The 17,641-nt window shown below is 45.7% G+C and overlaps 1 pseudogene across 1 annotated transcript in view; it reads right to left on the minus strand.

Annotated features, from left to right (window-relative positions):
- Positions 1–530: 530 nt before the first annotated feature.
- The window catches only part of LOC311238877 (E3 ubiquitin/ISG15 ligase TRIM25-like), a 24,739-nt pseudogene continuing 7,628 nt past the window's right edge, over positions 531–17,641 (minus strand). The window contains exons 2-3 of the transcript in view: positions 2,139–2,452; positions 531–2,108 (exon numbers count right to left, since the gene is read on the minus strand). The product of the transcript in view is annotated as an E3 ubiquitin/ISG15 ligase TRIM25-like (transcript). The remainder of the gene's footprint in view (positions 2,109–2,138; positions 2,453–17,641) is intronic.

Here is a 17,641-nt window from a genome sequence, read left to right on the forward strand (position 1 = left end):
CTGTACATATCCCTTACCTACTCTTACTAGTTACGCTGCTGGCCAGTATGACTTACTACCATACTGTCTTTATACCTGTATCACTGTACAATGGAAATGTTAGATTTTAACTGCATTTCTCGTGTAGCACATGGAAATAGTGAGTTCAAGTCAATTCCTTTGCGTTTTGTTCAAAGTTCTATATTGAGGTTCAGTCGGTGAAACGGCAAGTTTCAAGCAAATATCCACACGGGTCCTTCTGGGTTTAGATGTCCACGTTTATTTAGTAAGAACACAAGAACAAAAGACAAAATGCACAATATTCAATGAATGGTCATTCTTCCTAAACCAGCTCCTGTCTAGGTCTGTCTCCCTGAAAGTCTGCCACCAGAAGAACAACTCTCTCTCTCTCTCTCTCTCTAACGCAGGTGGGTCTGTTCTGAAACTAAATAGTTGCATTTACGACTGACCCATGCCCCACACATCCTGGCTGTGGGTTCAACCGAAGGCCTTGAAGATAGAAGAGTGTCCTGTATGAAGTGTCCCGGCTGCCCAGAGATAAGAGGTGAGGGAGAAGGTTATAGGCTGAATCCACCTCCCCATGGAGGTCCGGCCCCCACATTGTTACCAACCCCCCCTGGAACAGAGAGAGGAGAGACAGACCCAAATCCCACAGTAATGACCAAAATAACCAAAGGTGATAAAATACAAATAAAATGGTTGCATATTGTGGTCCAACCTACCCTGAGTATGAAAATAAAGATTTGTCCCCCACATGCAAAGGAACAGAGGTGAAGATAGGAATCAAATATGTGAATATGCAAAGATCTAATCAAACAAACTTTACCCCGGTAGGCTAGAAACTAGAAACAAAGCAAAACATAGTGAGTGTGTGTGTGTGTCTGTGTGTGTGTGTGTCTGTCGCTCAGAACAATGATAGAGTGACTGCGTGAATGTAACTCCTAATTACCTCATCTTTCACAACTCAGCATCTTCAAGATCAATTTAAACCCCAAACCCTGGGTAGAGGAGCTGTGAATGTCACTGATCTCTACTTCAGCTCACAGAACTCAGCCTCCCCAGAGCATAAAAAAAGCCCAAATCCAGGATAGAGAGGCTGAGTGAATGTGGTGTTGACTCTGTGCAGGAGGGTCATGGTGTCAGAGACGCTGTAGAAGTACAGAGTACCTGCCCTGTGATCCAGGTACACTCCTATTCTGGGGGGCCGGTACTGTTATGGCCTTGTTATTGTGTCTGAAGAGGTAATCACTTTGTGTGCAAAATAAAGCCCAGGATTTGGAATTGAATCCAAATAATACACAGTCCCCAGTGCCTGTTCTACTAATGTCTTTGTAGGAGGCTGCTACAGAAACCCCTCCACTCCACTCCACCTCCCAGTAACAGCGTCCAGTCAGACCTTCTCTACCCAGAACCTGACAACACATTTCAATTTCAATAAATCTTTCTGGGTGATTAGGATATGACTGGTCTTGCTGCATCCGTGTTGCTTTTCTGTTCCCCTCAGACAAAGACAGTTTTCTGTGTGTTGTGTTTGGGTCCAGTGTGATCTGAGAGGAATATTGTAAGAAGTCAGCTCTGGTCTTGGGCTCTGGTGGCAGTAAAACATTAATAACTGCATTCACTGTTGTTGAGATTCTGGGCCACTGCTCATTCAGAACGTCCTCTAGTTTGTCTCTCAGCTCAGACACGACCTCAGTCACATCTGCAAAGTACAGGAGAGGAAGAAGGACACTGATGCTGGGTGAGTCTGTAGACTCACTGGGACTGGAAAGGGGGGGGTAACTCTGTAGAAAGTGGATGTGGTCCTCTGTGTGTGAGAGCTGCTCCAGCTCAGTGGCTCTCCTCCTCAGGTCCGCTATCTCCTGCTCCAGTCTCTTCTGCACTTCTTCAGCCTGAGTCACTGTGGTCCTCTGTTGGGCTCTGATGACCTTCTTCAGCTCAGAGCGCCTCGTCTCCAAGGAGCGTATCAGCTCAGTAAAGACTCTCCCACTGTCCTTCACTGCTTTATCAGCAGAGCGATTGAGAGAATCAACAGCCTGTTTGGCCTCTTTGAGTCGCTTCTGTCTCTCCTGGACTCTCTGGTGGACTTTCTGCTGACTCATGCCAAGCTCTTTCTGTCTCTCCGTCCTTTCTGCTGCAGCTGAGACTGTATCATGGCCTTTATGTTCATCCATGGAACACAAATAACAGATGCACTGCTGATCAGTACGACAGAACATCTTCATAGCTTCATCATGACGAGAGCAGATGTTCTCCTGAAGCCGTGTGGAGGGTTTGACCAGCTTGTGTTTCTTAAAGGTATCAGATTGATAGTGAGGCTGGAGGTGAGTTTCACAGTAAGAAGCCAGACATACCAGGCAGGACTTGAGGGCTTTCTGCTTTCTCCCAGTGCAGACATCACAGACCACGTCTCCAGGTCCAGCACGGGGTGGGAGGTGCTTCCTGGTTCTAGCTGTTCAGGGGAGGAGTCGCTTTAAAGAGACAGTGTCTATTTTACTGTGATTCATTAGAAGATGTTTTTTTTTTTTACATAGTTCAGGACTATCGTCATCAACTACCTCTAATTAGCTTACTTTGTCAAGGAAACCCCACTAAAACTAATAAGCACAAAGAGAGACATAGAGAAAATGGTAAACATACTGAATAAAACACTTTATTTCTCTCTCTCTCTCTCTCTCACACACATTTCTTCAATGTTGTGAAAGACACACACACACTTTCTCTCTCTCTCTCTCTCATTTACTCTCATTCTCTCCTCTCTTGCTTTCTCTTTCTCTCACACTCCCTCTTTCTCCTCTCTCTCTCTCTCTCTCTCTCTCTCTCTCTCTCTCTCTCTCTCTCTCTCTCTCTCTCTCTCTCTCTCTCTCTCTCTCTCTCTCTCTCTCATCTTTCACTGATTTGATTGACTGATTTGTTTGAAGGCTGGTGAAAGAACCTGACTTCATTGCTGGGCATTAGTGTCAAAGTACATCTGCAGTAATTCTCATTTCATGAGCAAAGTTATATATATATATATGAAATGATAATGCAATGAACACATGTAAAACCCATGATTACAGTTGTTAATAGGATATCTAGATAATAACTTGATGTTACCACATTTAGATTAGTAAATAGGTACAATGTGACGGAAAGGTTATCTATGTCCATCTGTGTTAAATCTCTGTTCAGCTTTGACTAGTTAATATGATCAACCAGTGAACTGAGCTCAGACACTATAGGCTACAGTCTGTGTGTCTCTTTAACAACGAACCAAGTTGAGGACATGTGACCATGGCCTTCTCTCCAGTTAAGACATAACAAAGGCTCTTGAGCCCATCTTGTTATTCATTCTAACTGGGGCATAATTCTTGTTTACCTTTCTGTCATATCTGGTGTCTAATGTACGTCATTTCAATGATGTATTTAATGTGTGTCCGACCAAAAGCTCTGGGTCACTTTCTGGTCAGACGCTTGTGTGTACACATGTGTGTCTCTTTATAAACTGATCTCTGTGGAAGCACAGATGTTAAACTATGTTCTATGTTTTTATATACAAATGCGTTTGGCCTTTATTTTTTTTAACTTTTTACTGTACGGAGCACAATCTCAGGGGGCTCATACAGAACCAAGCGTTTCACTGTAACGTACATGTTGTATGTACCTTATATGTGACAAATAAAACAAAACTTGAACTTGAAACCAGAACTAAGGCGTGAGCCTACCGTGTGCGATGAGAAAGGATCGCACCAAGACGCTGGATCTGTAGCGCTGTTGAACCGGTCTAACCAGGTTGTAGAACCTGGATCTGTAGCTGTTGAACCGGTCTAACCAGGTTGTAGAACCTGGACCTGTAGCTGTTGAACCGGTCTAACCAGGTTGTAGAACCTGGATCTGTAGCGCTGTTGAACCGGTCTAACCAGGTTGTAGAACCTGGATCTGTAGCGCTGTTGAACCGGTCTAACCAGGTTGTAGAACCTGGACCTGTAGCTGTTGAACCGGTCTAACCAGGTTGTAGAACCTGGATCTGTAGCTGTTGAACCGGTCTAACCAGGTTGTAGAACCTGGATCTGTAGCGCTGTTGAACCGGTCTAACCAGGTTGTAGAACCTGGATCTGTAGCTGTTGAACCGGTCTAACCAGGTTGTAGAACCTGGATCTGTAGCGCTGTTGAACCGGTCTAACCAGGTTGTAGAACCTGGATCTGTAGCGCTGTTGAACCGGTCTAACCAGGTTGTAGAACCTGGATCTGTAGCGCTGTTGAACCGGTCTAACCAGGTTGTAGAACCTGGATCTGTAGCGCTGTTGAACCGGTCTAACCAGGTTGTAGAACCTGGATCTGTAGCGCTGTTGAACCGGTCTAACCAGGTTGTAGAACCTGGATCTGTAGCGCTGTTGAACCGGTCTAACCAGGTTGTAGAACCTGGACCTGTAGCTGTTGAACCGGTCTAACCAGGTTGTAGAACCTGGATCTGTAGCTGTTGAACCGGTCTAACCAGGTTGTAGAACCTGGATCTGTAGCGCTGTTGAACCGGTCTAACCAGGTTGTAGAACCTGGATCTGTAGCGCTGTTGAACCGGTCTAACCAGGTTGTAGAACCTGGACCTGTAGCTGTTGAACCGGTCTAACCAGGTTGTAGAACCTGGACCTGTAGCTGTTGAACCGGTCTAACCAGGTTGTAGAACCTGGATCTGTAGCTGTTGAACCGGTCTAACCAGGTTGTAGAACCTGGATCTGTAGCTGTTGAACCGGTCTAACCAGGTTGTAGAACCTGGATCTGTAGCTGTTGAACCGGTCTAACCAGGTTGTAGAACCTGGATCTGTAGCTGTTGAACCGGTCTAACCAGGTTGTAGAACCTGGATCTGTAGCGCTGTTGAACCGGTCTAACCAGGTTGTAGAACCTGGACCTGTAGCTGTTGAACCGGTCTAACCAGGTTGTAGAACCTGGACTTATAGTCTGGACCTAGTTCCTGCTGCAGGCGCTCAGGTTCAATGGAGTTCAGACGAGGTGGGGGGGGGGGGGGGGGGGGGCACCGTCCTCACAGTGGGGGGGGGGCTGTTAGCACCATCCTCACAGTGGGGGGGGGGGGGCTGTTAGCACCGTCCTCACAGTGGGGGGGGGGGGGGGGGGGGGCTGTTAGCACCGTCCTCACAGTGGGGGGGGGGGGGGGGGGGGCTGTTAGCACCGTCCTCACAGTGGGGGGGGGGGGGGGGCTGTTAGCACCGTCCTCACAGTGGGGGGGGGGGGGGCAGCAGAACTCCAGAACTACCAGGACCGTCTGATCACAGAGTGTGTCTGACTCCCACCTAAACGGACCACAGCGTATAGAACATGTGACGTATATCACGCCACACGTACAGTACCTTATGCATACTGCACCTGTGTATACTGTAGAGTATATATTTAGATTCTAGTGTCTATTGTAAGCATTTTTATTGTAATGCATCATATAACTGACGGGGCAGACAGACCCTCACCTGCACCTCGATCACACGGCCTACTTGCTCATATGAGTATACTCAGAGTTAATTATACTGTTATTTACATTTTTACATTTACATTTAGTCATTTAGCTGAAACGCTTTTATCCAAAGCGACTTACAAGTTCTGTACGACAATAAGTCATCAGGAAGGAAGGGCACAACTCTATCAGCTGAGTAACAATGTTAACAGTGTAGGTTAGTTTATTAGGACAAGTGCATGACAGTAAGGTTAGTTAGGGTTAGATATCTTTTTTATTTTATTTCAGATAATGGTTGAAGAAGTGCGTCTTTAGTCGACGGCGAAAGATTGGACGTGTTTCGGCTGTCCTAACTGGGGTGGGTAGTTCATTCCACCATTGTGGGGCAAGGACTGAGAATAGGCGACTTCTCCTTGATGACCCTCCCGGAGCTCGGATAGGAGGAGTGGGTCTGAGGCGGCCAGAAGATGCAGAGCGTAGGGGTCTTGGGTTATATTGTTTACACTGCCTGTTTGTACTTTTCTACTGTACTATCATTTTATTACCTGTATCGTGTCTTCTACTACGACCATGTGACTGTACCCCCCCCCCCCCCCTGCTGCTATGATGCCTGAACAAGGGGATCAATAAAGGAATCTCTGATCTTATCTTAGTAGGGAGCCCACTTTTGAAAACGCTTGAGATAAGTTCCTTAGTATGTTTTTCCAATTTCTTTTTTTTATTTCTTTCTGCCGCTCCGCCGTGTTTGATCCATGTGTGTTGACTCTAACGTCTCTCCTGTCTTTCTTGGTAAACGTTCACACTGCTATCATTTTAAACATGTCATGTGTGCAAACTGCACCAGATCCAACACCGCATGTCCTCGGTCGGGGCCCCAGAAACACAAAGCGATATGTGAAGGACACACATATTCCTTTCTCCTATATTTACATTGCATTGTACAGTATGTCCTCTCATTGAGCGAATAAACCTCAATGCGTTCTATTTTAGTACATTTCTTTAAAAAAGTTGCGGGTGTGTGTGTGTGTGGGGGGGGGGGGGACTGATTGTACAACGCAGTGATTCAACCACAGAGGACACTGTTGACACTTTCCCCCGGATCTGCCCCAGGAGTTTCATCCAGACTGGGAGCCTGTCCCACTGTCACCATGGAGACCACAAGTGTCTCACTGCAACTGGGAAGTATTTGTGAGTCAGTCCTTGAACCACGTATCTCCTTTATGCTTTATATTTTTCAGAGTATAATATGTTTTTATTTTTATTTTTTTTAGATTTGATCAAATCCACTCATTTATTTTGCTGCTATCTTTCATATACAGAGAGTTTATTGGGAAAAACTCACTTCATCGTACTTGGTCATTACACACATTATGCATGTACACACGTATGTGCTGTAGCGTGATCGAATCTGCGTTGTGTCTGGTGTGAGGTGGACGTAGACACGGACAACGGTACTCAGTTGATGGTGTTTATTTCCTGTTAACGAACCACAAACAGCATACACACATGGCGTGAATTACCATCCTTGCCGTGGTTTAGTCCACCTATCATTGTTAACAGAATATGAGTTAGTACACGAACGGGGTATTTCAGTACCAAAACCAAAACATAAATCAATTTTACAAGTTATACATAGCAATTAAATCCAATGTTAGGTAACTGAAAGCATGTACCTGTGCTCTCGTGCTCGGCAAAACTCAAAGAGGGCGAGCACTTCCGCCGGCGTGTCTCTCGTCGACAAACCGGCTAAACCATTGTGTACATTAGTTGAACGTATTTACAATACAACAAATATTCAATGGAAAGATATCCTATCTTCTCTAAACCCATTATAAAAGACCCAAAAAGGAATTTCGTTTGGAGAATCAATAACTCAATGTGAGGAATTTAATATAAGCTAGTAACCAAGGCACCCCTCCACAACACTAGAGTGAGCTCGGTCCACTTTGTTCCTTCAAAATAAGAGTGTTTCCGTCTTGGCCTACTTATTTAAGATAAGAGATAACAGTTTCTGTCCATGATTCTAGCATAACAACTTCACTCTGCTACATTCTCCCCTACTGTTTTATGCCAGATCATGGATAATGTTCCCTTCAACCAACTCAACAGCGTAAGTATACACCAAAGAAATAGAAAATAAAAAAGAAAAATTACAATGAATCAACGCGTCACATGTAACCCGGTGTATTCCCTTAATTCCAAACCTAGAAAATAGGTTGACCAGCTCAAAAGCTATCCGATAAAGGATCAGGAAAAATAAATGGTAGCTAATCCCTCATCTAACCACAGGCAAAAAAACATGCCATGTACATATTTATACCATGAAATACACCAAAATTACCAAATCATGTCTAATGCAATAGACAACCGTAACCACCAGTATGACTCAAAGAAAATCAAACAGCAAAATCAATGAAAGAAAAGAAAAAAAATTCTAGTAATAAAAAGAATTACTCAAAAGAAAACAAAAAAAAATTATGTCATCTTTTAGGATGACAGCAGAGCCCTGACTCTTTGTACAGCCATCGTCTGAATGAGCCTGTTAACTGGCCTGATGAGCCTCCCCCGCCTAGTGTAAACCCCTTGAGGTACCTCAACTACACTCGGTGTGACAGTGACAATGGCCGATTCAGGTTCACTCACTGGTACAAATAAGGATGCACTACAAGGGGCCTCCTCCGAAGCCATCATGTCTCCAGTAAATGATTCCACAGTTGTCGTGTCTGACGACTGATCACTATCCTGATAAACAATTACAGAGTATGACTCCTCTGATTCAACATCTGCATCTGGTCCCTCCATCCAAAAGTGGCGTGGTTTCTTCAGTTTACACTCCCGCTCCTCACCATTATGTGTCTCAAGTGTAATTCTATGATGTTGACCACTACTCATGCTCCCCACCTGCTCCTCTGCTGGCTCTGATACACCCATCCCTGTCATGGTATCTACTACCCCCTCCACACTGGACTCAGGAAGATGAGCAACCCACCGGGCAGTTCTCAGCTCATCCTGATCAGAATCATCTGTCATTTCCTCACTCGGAACAGTGCCAGGAATAGACACCTCAATCTCTGGCTCGTCCCATGACGGCAGAGGCAGGAAATTGACGGGCATAATCAAATTCCTATGAACAGTCTTAATCCTCCCTGTGACAGGATGACGGATACTGTATATGTTCAGCCCACTGTTTTTACACACTACAGTATAGACGGCACTCTCCCAGCGGTCAGCTAGCTTTTTCTTGCCTCGCTCCCCCTTATTTGCCAGTAAGACCCGATCCCCCTTCTCTACCGCATGTCCCTTTAACTGTCTGTTATACACCTCAGCTTGCCTGGTCTGTTGCTTCTCAGCATGCTTTTGAGCAAGTGCCATCGCTTCCCTCAGATCCTTTCCCAGTGACTGGACATACTTATCCACATCCACTGTATCTCCATCCAAAAGGACACTCTGAAACATGACATCGACAGGTAATCTTGGAGTGCGACCAAACATCAAAAAGAAGGGTGGGACCCCTGTGGTCTCATGCACTGTGCAATTATAAGCAAACGTCAAAGTGTTCAACATCTGAGGCCATTTCACCTTGGAACGAGGTGGCAAAGCACGGATCATACTACCTAAAGTGCGGTTTAGACGTTCTGCCTGTCCATTTCCCATAGGATGGTATGGCGTAGTATGGGATTTTTCAACCCCTGCCATCTGAAGCATTTCTGCTATGAGTGCACTCTCAAAATTAGCTCCTCTGTCGCTATGAATGCAGGCTGCAAAACCATAAACAGAAAAAAAATTATTCCAGAGCACTCTGGCCACCGTCTTTGCAGATTGATTGGGACACGGATAAGCACACGCTAGTTTGGTAAAATGGTCAGTTATAACAAGCACATCAATGGACTTATTATTGGCATCCTCAGCCGACCAAAAGTCAATACACACCAACTCCAGTGGTGCAGTGGTGACTATAGATACCAGCGGAGCCCTAGCCTCCGGCTCAGGTGCTTTGCTCAGTACACATCTCTTACAATGACTCACATATTCTTTGACATCCTTTTCCATGGAGTCCCAATAGAAACGTTGTCTAGTGAGCCACAATGTGCGCTGCTGGCCCTGGTGACCAGCCTCATCATGTACCCCTTTCAGCACCTGTCCTCTCAGAGCGCTCGGTACAACATATTGAAAGACCTTCTTCTTACTCACAACGTGTTTTGAAACACGGTACAACACTCCTAATTTTGTTGTGAGTTTTCCCCACTGTCTCAGTGTGCGGTTTGTTTCTTTCGACTCATGAACTCTCTCTCTTCGAGATGGGCGGCGGCTTCTATCTACAAAGAATTTGACTCTACCAGTAACAGGGTCTTGGCACTGCTTGTCGTACAATTCCTCATGAGTGAGGACAGGCAATGGGCTCTGTCCCATGGACACCAACCTTTCTAGCTGCTGCACATGAGAGACTGCTCTCATAGCGGCGCCATCCTCCCAACAGCGATGTGTGTGGAGTACAGCAGATACCTCTTCACGGGATATGCTCCCACTGTCACTACCCACCTCACCACTGGCCTTAACTGAACTCTGAGTGGACAACCCTAGGCCCTTCCTCCTCACCTCTGGTTCCTCACAGGTAAGACGGAACATGTTTTGCACGTCATCCACCTCCAAACCCTTAGCCTCCCTCAACAAGACATCATACGAGGTCCTTGTCAGCCTGTGCATCACCCTAGGCTTAGTAAACGGCTCCCTGCTCAGTGCATCAGCTACTGTATTTTTAGGCCCAGGAATGTACTGAATGTCAAAATCAAAAGGTGCCAGCTTAGCCACCCATCTCTGCTCGCATGCATCGAGTTTTGGCTTTGTGAGGATGTACTTAAGTGGATTATTATCTGTCCACACTGTAAATTTATGTCCTCGCAGCCAATGGCTAAACTTGTCGTGTATAGCCCATTTCATGGCGAGAAACTCAAGCCTATGAGCGGGATATTTAGACTGAGCATGATTCAAAGATTTACTAGCAAAAGCTATGGGCCTGGCTGTGCTACACCCTTCCTGCACTTGTGAAAGCACAGCTCCCAGTCCACTAGTGGACGCATCTACAGACAATAAAAATGGCTGAGAAAAGTCAGGGTGAGCCAACAGAGCTTGTCCCCCCAATGCGGCTTTTAACGCCTCAAAGGCCTCCCTACACTCCACAGTCCAGTCTGCTGCACTAAGCCTACGAAGGGGGGCAGCTCTCTTGCTTTTTACTTTGCCTCTCCGTGGCTTTTTCACACCCGTGGTCAACTGAAACAGTGGTCTTGCAACTACAGAGCAGTTCTCAATGTAATGTTGATAATACACCACCATTCCTAAAAATGACTGGATCTTATTGGCAGACGGGGTGACCCCATCCGACTCCATAATATCGCGCTCCGTCACACCCACTATCGCCTGCACCTTATCGGGGTCTGTGGCTATCCCTTCCCGAGAAACAATGTGTCCCAAAAACTTCAGTGACTTTCTCAGAAACTGACACTTAGATGGAGACAACTTCAGGTTGTGTTCTCGTAAACGCTGAAATACCATCTCCAGCCTCTGCAAGCTCTCTTCTTCCGACTTGCCAAAGACCAGAAGGTCATCTAAGTAACAAAGAAGACTCAGTGAGTTCTGATCACCAAAGATTGTGAGCATCATTCTCATGAACGTAGCTGGACTGTTACAAAGCCCCTGGGGCATACGGTTATATTCATGTAAACCGAGAGGAGAGGAGAACGCAGTGTATTTCTTATCATCCTCATTCAGTGGGACATTGTAATACCCGGATGTCAAATCCATAGAACTGAAAAAGGCATTGCCTCCCAACGCTGCAAGTACATCTGCTTGATGAGGTAATGGATGTGCATCTTTCACAGTACGAGCGTTTAACCACCTGAAATCTGTGCACAGTCTCAATTCCCCATTCTTTTTCCAACAAAGAACAAGGGGGGATGCATACTCGCTACTCGACTTCCTAATTATCTCCCTGTCCTCCATCTCGTTCAGAGTCTCTCTCAACTTTTGGTAATGGGCGGGGGAGAGCCTCCTGTAAGGTAACCGAAAGGGCCGATCGTCAGTCAGTCGGATACGGTGACAGAAGCCACTAGCCTCACCACAATCCAACCGGTGTCTAGAAAACACATCCTCATAGTTCTCAATTAGATCAGTCAGTCTATCTTTCCAGACTGGTGAGACTAGCCAGTCTATCATTCCCCCTAGCTACATTGTTGCTAGCACAACTCCTAGCTGTCAGACTGCCGTGAGAGCTGCCACTACTCACCCTACCGGCATTCTGGTGGACTGACGTGTCCGTATCACTGTCAAAATCTTCTAATGCAATGCATGGGTACACGTCAGCCACTTTTGCATTTCTTCTCAAGGTGATAGCCTTGGTAGTCGGATTTATAATCTTGACAGGAAGCCACCCATCCCCCCAGAGAGGTGTAACTACCCTGCCAACTAGTATGTTACGGTGCACACAACGAGAGGCGCTGGGCTCAACAATAACAGTACTTCCCATAGAAAGTTTTGTCTTGGGTGGGAGACGACCCCACACTACATGCTCACTCATCGGTTCAAGTGTTACGGCCTGTTTCAACTTGACTGTTCCCACTTTGTCAGGAATTTCCTCCCCCCTCCATCTCTCAAGATTGGCCATGAATCTGATAAACTGACTGTTTTCGTCCTGACATGGTGACTCAGCTTTTCCCAGTATGCGCCAGTAGGCCCCCGTGGATTTGAACTGTCTAATTAAGGGCTTCATCACATTGGTGCCTATAATGAGCTCATCTACCTGACCCTCCACTATCAAGACTGGTACTATGTATTCAAAACCGTAAAGCTTAAGTTTCAGCTCACGCGTTCCCACCGGGCTAGTTTGTTTCCCACCACACCCCACAAGAACAACATTGGTAGTCGATATTAAATCACCCGTCACTACTCCTGCCTCCCTCAGCCGAGGAACCACATCAGCGCGCAGAGAAGTAGCCATGGATCCGCTATCTAACATCCCCTGTAACTCAACCTTGTCTCCTGTTAATACGGTGGTGAAAAATAAACTGTCACTTTGGGATGTTCTGGTCACATTCTGCATAATTACTGTCTTGTCTTTGGGTGCTGCTTCACAAACAGACGTATATACAGACTGGATATCATCATTGCAATTGGAGGAAAAACCATAGGGGCCCACATTGTCCTCCTTTGAACGAGGGCCGGCTAGTTTTCCTGAGGAGGACCAGCCTGTCTCTGACCAGGGGGCTGTCTAGGAGTGGTCTGCCCACAATAGATACCAATATGCCCTGGACTCAGACACTTGAAACACAGCCTGTGCGTCCTACAATGCGTCCTAGTATTGTGCTCCGAACTGCCACAAACCTGACATTCTTGAGAAGGTCTGGGGAACTGTCTATGGGGGCCATTTTGTACATAAGGACCATTTTGTACATAAGGACCATTTTGTACAGACTGAGTGTTGTTGCCTAACGCCATTTCTAACACTCTCAGAACCCTATCCATTGTGTTATTCTCAGATACAGGCGTCAGCTGCTCTAGCGCTGGACTACTGCCAGCCACAGGTGACGCGCTTTGTTCGTGATTAACAACCACCCTCTCCTGTGATGACTCAATGGCGACCACTTGTTGTGTCAACCGACCTCGACTCGCTCTATGTTCTCTCAAATATTCATCCAAATGTCCCTGCACCTCACCTGCTGTCCACTCACGAGATGGCTTACTTTTGAACACTAAGGACAACTCCTTATCGGGGCAGTTACGGATGAACATGAGAACTAGATGCTTGCTCAGGCTAGTCTGAGATTCCCCCTTACTAAGAAGACACTGCTCTGTGGCTTCTGCTGCTTTGTTAAGCCTAATCCAATAGTCAAGAGGATTCTCGCTTGCATATGCTTTGACTGCATAAAAGTCAGCTAATGGAAGTTCTGAATGAATAATATCACCAAAATGTTGTCTCAAAATGCTAAAAATAACACCCACCTCACTGACAGTTGAGTTGCTACGCAGCCATACTTTGGTAACGTCCCGGGCCCTCCCCATTAGCTTGTTCATAACCTCCTCAACTTGTTCAGTTCCAGTACAGTTATTTTTCTTTCTGAGATACGTCCTCATGAGTTCCTCCCACTCAAAAACAGAGCACTTATCTGTGCTGTCCCCTCTAAAATAGGGTGGGGCATTTGCATCTGAACGTAACACAAGATTCATTTTGGATGCATCAATCACAGTATTCCCACATTGGTCAGGTTGGAACGTCTGTTGGGGATTTTGAGAAGCTAATACAGGTGAAATCCCCGTGATTGTGTTCTGCATTAACGTCATTCTAATAGCTTCCCCTATTTCTGACCCAATGGATTTTATCAAATTGGCCATTTGACTGGGGGATGTTTCAACACTAGTGTTGTTAATTTCACCAGGTGAGGGAACAACCGGAGTGAAAAGTAACGATTGGGCATTTCTCTCTAAGTGACCCTCTACACTCCTCCTTTCAGGACTAGAGGAACCTGAACCACCTGGACTCCCCGGAGTAGACTGCATAACCGGTGTGTAATCGAGAACCCCTCTCCCTCTCCCCACAGTCAAGTTCCCTGTAGGAGTGTTTCCTACATTCAAAGTCATTTTCAGTATCAAATGGTTCTTTTACCGTTACTCTTCAGCGTGTTTTAGGAAACACACTCGAAATCAATAAACTTGATTAGAGACTATATCTTTTTCAAAGGATTCAGTGCTCTCCAGCCTCCTCAGGAACAGACCTCAGGAACAGGCGGCGAATGCAGCGTCCCCGTGACCAGGCCGCGCCAACAGCATCCACGCGTCTAGGCCGCACATGAAGCCTCCACGTCTCTCCAGCAACACCGGTGGTCGGCTACCGCTGACCAGTTGATCCGGCTTGTCTCGGCACCAGTTGTAGCGTGATCGAATCTGCGTTGTGTCTGGTGTGAGGTGGACGTAGACACGGACAACGGTACTCAGTTGATGGTGTTTATTTCCTGTTAACGAACCACAAACAGCATACACACATGGCGTGAATTACCATCCTTGCCGTGGTTTAGTCCACCTGTGCTCTCGTGCTCGGCAAAACTCAAAGAGCCAGCGCGCGCACATTCAAAACAGCGCGCCGTCTACATTTACAGCCATTGTTAGCTACTCTTAAATACATGTAGCTCAGTACAAATCGACTTCAGTAAAAACATATGAAACAATATGAAATGAAAGGCAGTGTGTAAGCATTAATTAAACCGAAATACAAAAACAACGGTTCATACCTGTTAACGAACCACAAACAGCATACACACATGGCGTGAATTACCATCCTTGCCGTGGTTTAGTCCACCTATCATTGTTAACAGAATATGAGTTAGTACACGAACGTACTGTGGCTGTTTTACACAGGGCGAATTAATGTCATTACACAACAGGGTATTTCAGTACCAAAACCAAAACATAAATCAATTTTACAAGTTATACATAGCAATTACATCCAATGTTAGGTAACTGAAAGCATGTACCTGTGCTCTCGTGCTCGGCAAAACTCAAAGAGGGCGAGCACTTCCGCCGGCGTGTCTCTCGTCGACAAACCGGCTAAACCATTGTGTACATTAGTTGAACGTATTTACAATACAACAAATATTCAATGGAAAGATATCCTATCTTCTCTAAACCCATTATAAAAGACCCAAAAAGGAATTTCGTTTGGAGAATCAATAACTCAATGTGAGGAATTTAATATAAGCTAGTAACCAAGGCACCCCTCCACAACACTAGAGTGAGCTCGGTCCACTTTGTTCCTTCAAAATAAGAGTGTTTCCGTCTTGGCCTACTTATTTAAGATAAGAGATAACAGTTTCTGTCCATGATTCTAGCATAACAACTTCACTCTGCTACACTGTAATAGCCAATTTCATGTCTCTTCCCCTTTTCATATAGTTTATGACTATAGTTTATGACTGCTATCCTTAAGTGGCAGGTCTCTTACCCCGACAGGTATTTTCACGACCCTTATCAATACACGTAAGTCACGTCCCACAATCCTACATGTGGGAGAAAACAGCAGTGTTCCCGTTGATTCTCTCCAAACGTGACAATCTGTCTTCAGACATAGTATACTCTTCAACAGATAAAGCTGAAATATACCAGCCGTACTTACTGTCATTTCTGCAGGGTTTGGGTAAACGTTACGGTGACATTGCTATTACATTCTACTCCATGTGTGTATTTGTCTATTTACACACCCTCAGCGCAATGTCCATCTCTCCAAGATGTACACATGACTCCCTCTCTCCCTCTGGACAAAGGTGAAGGTCACTCTGTTTAGTTCACTTCCACGGGCACATAGGACTGGCACACGGAGACGGGGGAGGGGAGGTGTTGTGTTCTGTTCAGGCCTCAGCGTCTCAGCTGAACAGGCTGTCTCTGCTGTAACGCTGTACTGTAACCCTTTCACTACCGCAACACTACAGAAGGTTAACCCTTTACTATCACACTACAGACCGTATGTAGTGTGATAGTAAAGGGTTAACCTTCTGTATTGTGGTAGTGAAAGGGTTAACTATCAGCCTCAGCTTTAATCTTTGTTTCAACATATTCTCCACGTGTGCACACACACACACACACACACACACACACACACACACACACACACACACACACACACACATGGGGGCGACAGTGGTTCAGGAGGTAGAGCAGTCGTCTGGTAATCCGGAAGTTCCCGGTTCGATCCCCGCTCCTCCATCATCGGTGTGTAAATGTGTGAGTGAATGGGTAAAATGTGAGGAACAAATTGTAAAGCGCTTTAAAAATACACACATATACAGTATACAATACCCAAATTTTCATGGGCATGTCATATCACTGGCTATATGACCATAATGTCCTGGCTTTCCCCTTCACTCATTGACAGAGGTTATTAAAGAGATGACTTACCTAGCTCTAACCTAAACACACACACCAAAGATATCACTTCCAACCCCCAACATTACCCTCCATTGGGCAAAGTGCTCAGACTGATCGAAGGAAATGTGATGACACTTCAGAGCCTATAGGAGAGATTGAGCCAAGGCCTATGGCTCTTATAAAGGTTAAGTCTGCCCCCTTGTGACATAAATGATGTACAACACCAGTATTCTTAGATTTAATGGGCTACATGTTTTTGTTTAGAACTCTTTTTTTCAATAGGGTCCAGCTGCATCCCCGGAGATTGTTCGCTCACGGGCAACTTCCGCCAGCCACACTACATTTCTGCCGCTGACAGAACACGCGCTGATTGGCGGAAAGTACGGAAGTATCTCTAAGTACGTCTGACGTATCTCGAAGTACGTCTGACGTTTCTCTACGTTAGCGAACGTTAATTGAACGTCAAAAGCAGATGCAGTTAGTTAGCAACAAAGATGGAGAAATGCAATTACAAGGTAAGCCTTATTATTACCTTGTATTCATAAGATAAGATAAATTCAGCAGCATGGGGAGGGGGGGAGGGGAGGTACAGTACAGGCAGGGACGTGCACAGGACTTTAGAAAGGCAGGTGCCCGTGATGATAAAAGGGCATGAATTATTAAATGCAATGCGAGCGCGCGTAGCGCGCGAGCGCGATTTTTGGGGTTAATACAAGTCTATGGTACATTCAGTTTCACCGATAGATGTCACCAAAACTACATAGTGTCCCTTTAATAACACAATATGCGCTCCAGACCAACAGCTGCGAGAGAGAGAGAGAGAGAGAGAGAGAGAGAGAGGGGGTTAATACAAGTCTATGGTACATTCAGTTTCACCGATAGATGTCACCAAAACTACATAGTGTCCCTTTAATAACACAATATGCGCTCCAGACCAACAGCTGCGAGAGAGAGAGAGAGAGGGGGTTAATACAAGTCTATGGTACATTCAGTTTCACCGATAGATGTCACCAAAACTACATAGTGTCCCTTTAATAACACAATATGCGCTCCAGACCAACAGCTGCGAGAGAGAGAGAGAGAGAGAGAGAGAGAGAGAGAGAGAGAGAGAGAGAGAGAGAGAGAGAGAGAGACCGACCGACCGAGACCGCATTAACTACCTTGTTTAGTTGAAACGTGGTCCAGGTCAGGAGGGCTTGATGAAGTATTATGTCCACTGTCCCACAGTCACACACTGTTGTCTTGATGTATATCCACTGTCCTCCAGACTGCATCCAGCCAAATAGCTTATTGTT

The sequence above is a fragment of the Notolepis coatsorum genome, assembly GCF_963971535.1.
Source record: "Notolepis coatsorum genome assembly, chromosome: 13".
NCBI classification, from domain to species: domain Eukaryota; kingdom Metazoa; phylum Chordata; class Actinopteri; order Aulopiformes; family Paralepididae; genus Notolepis; species Notolepis coatsorum.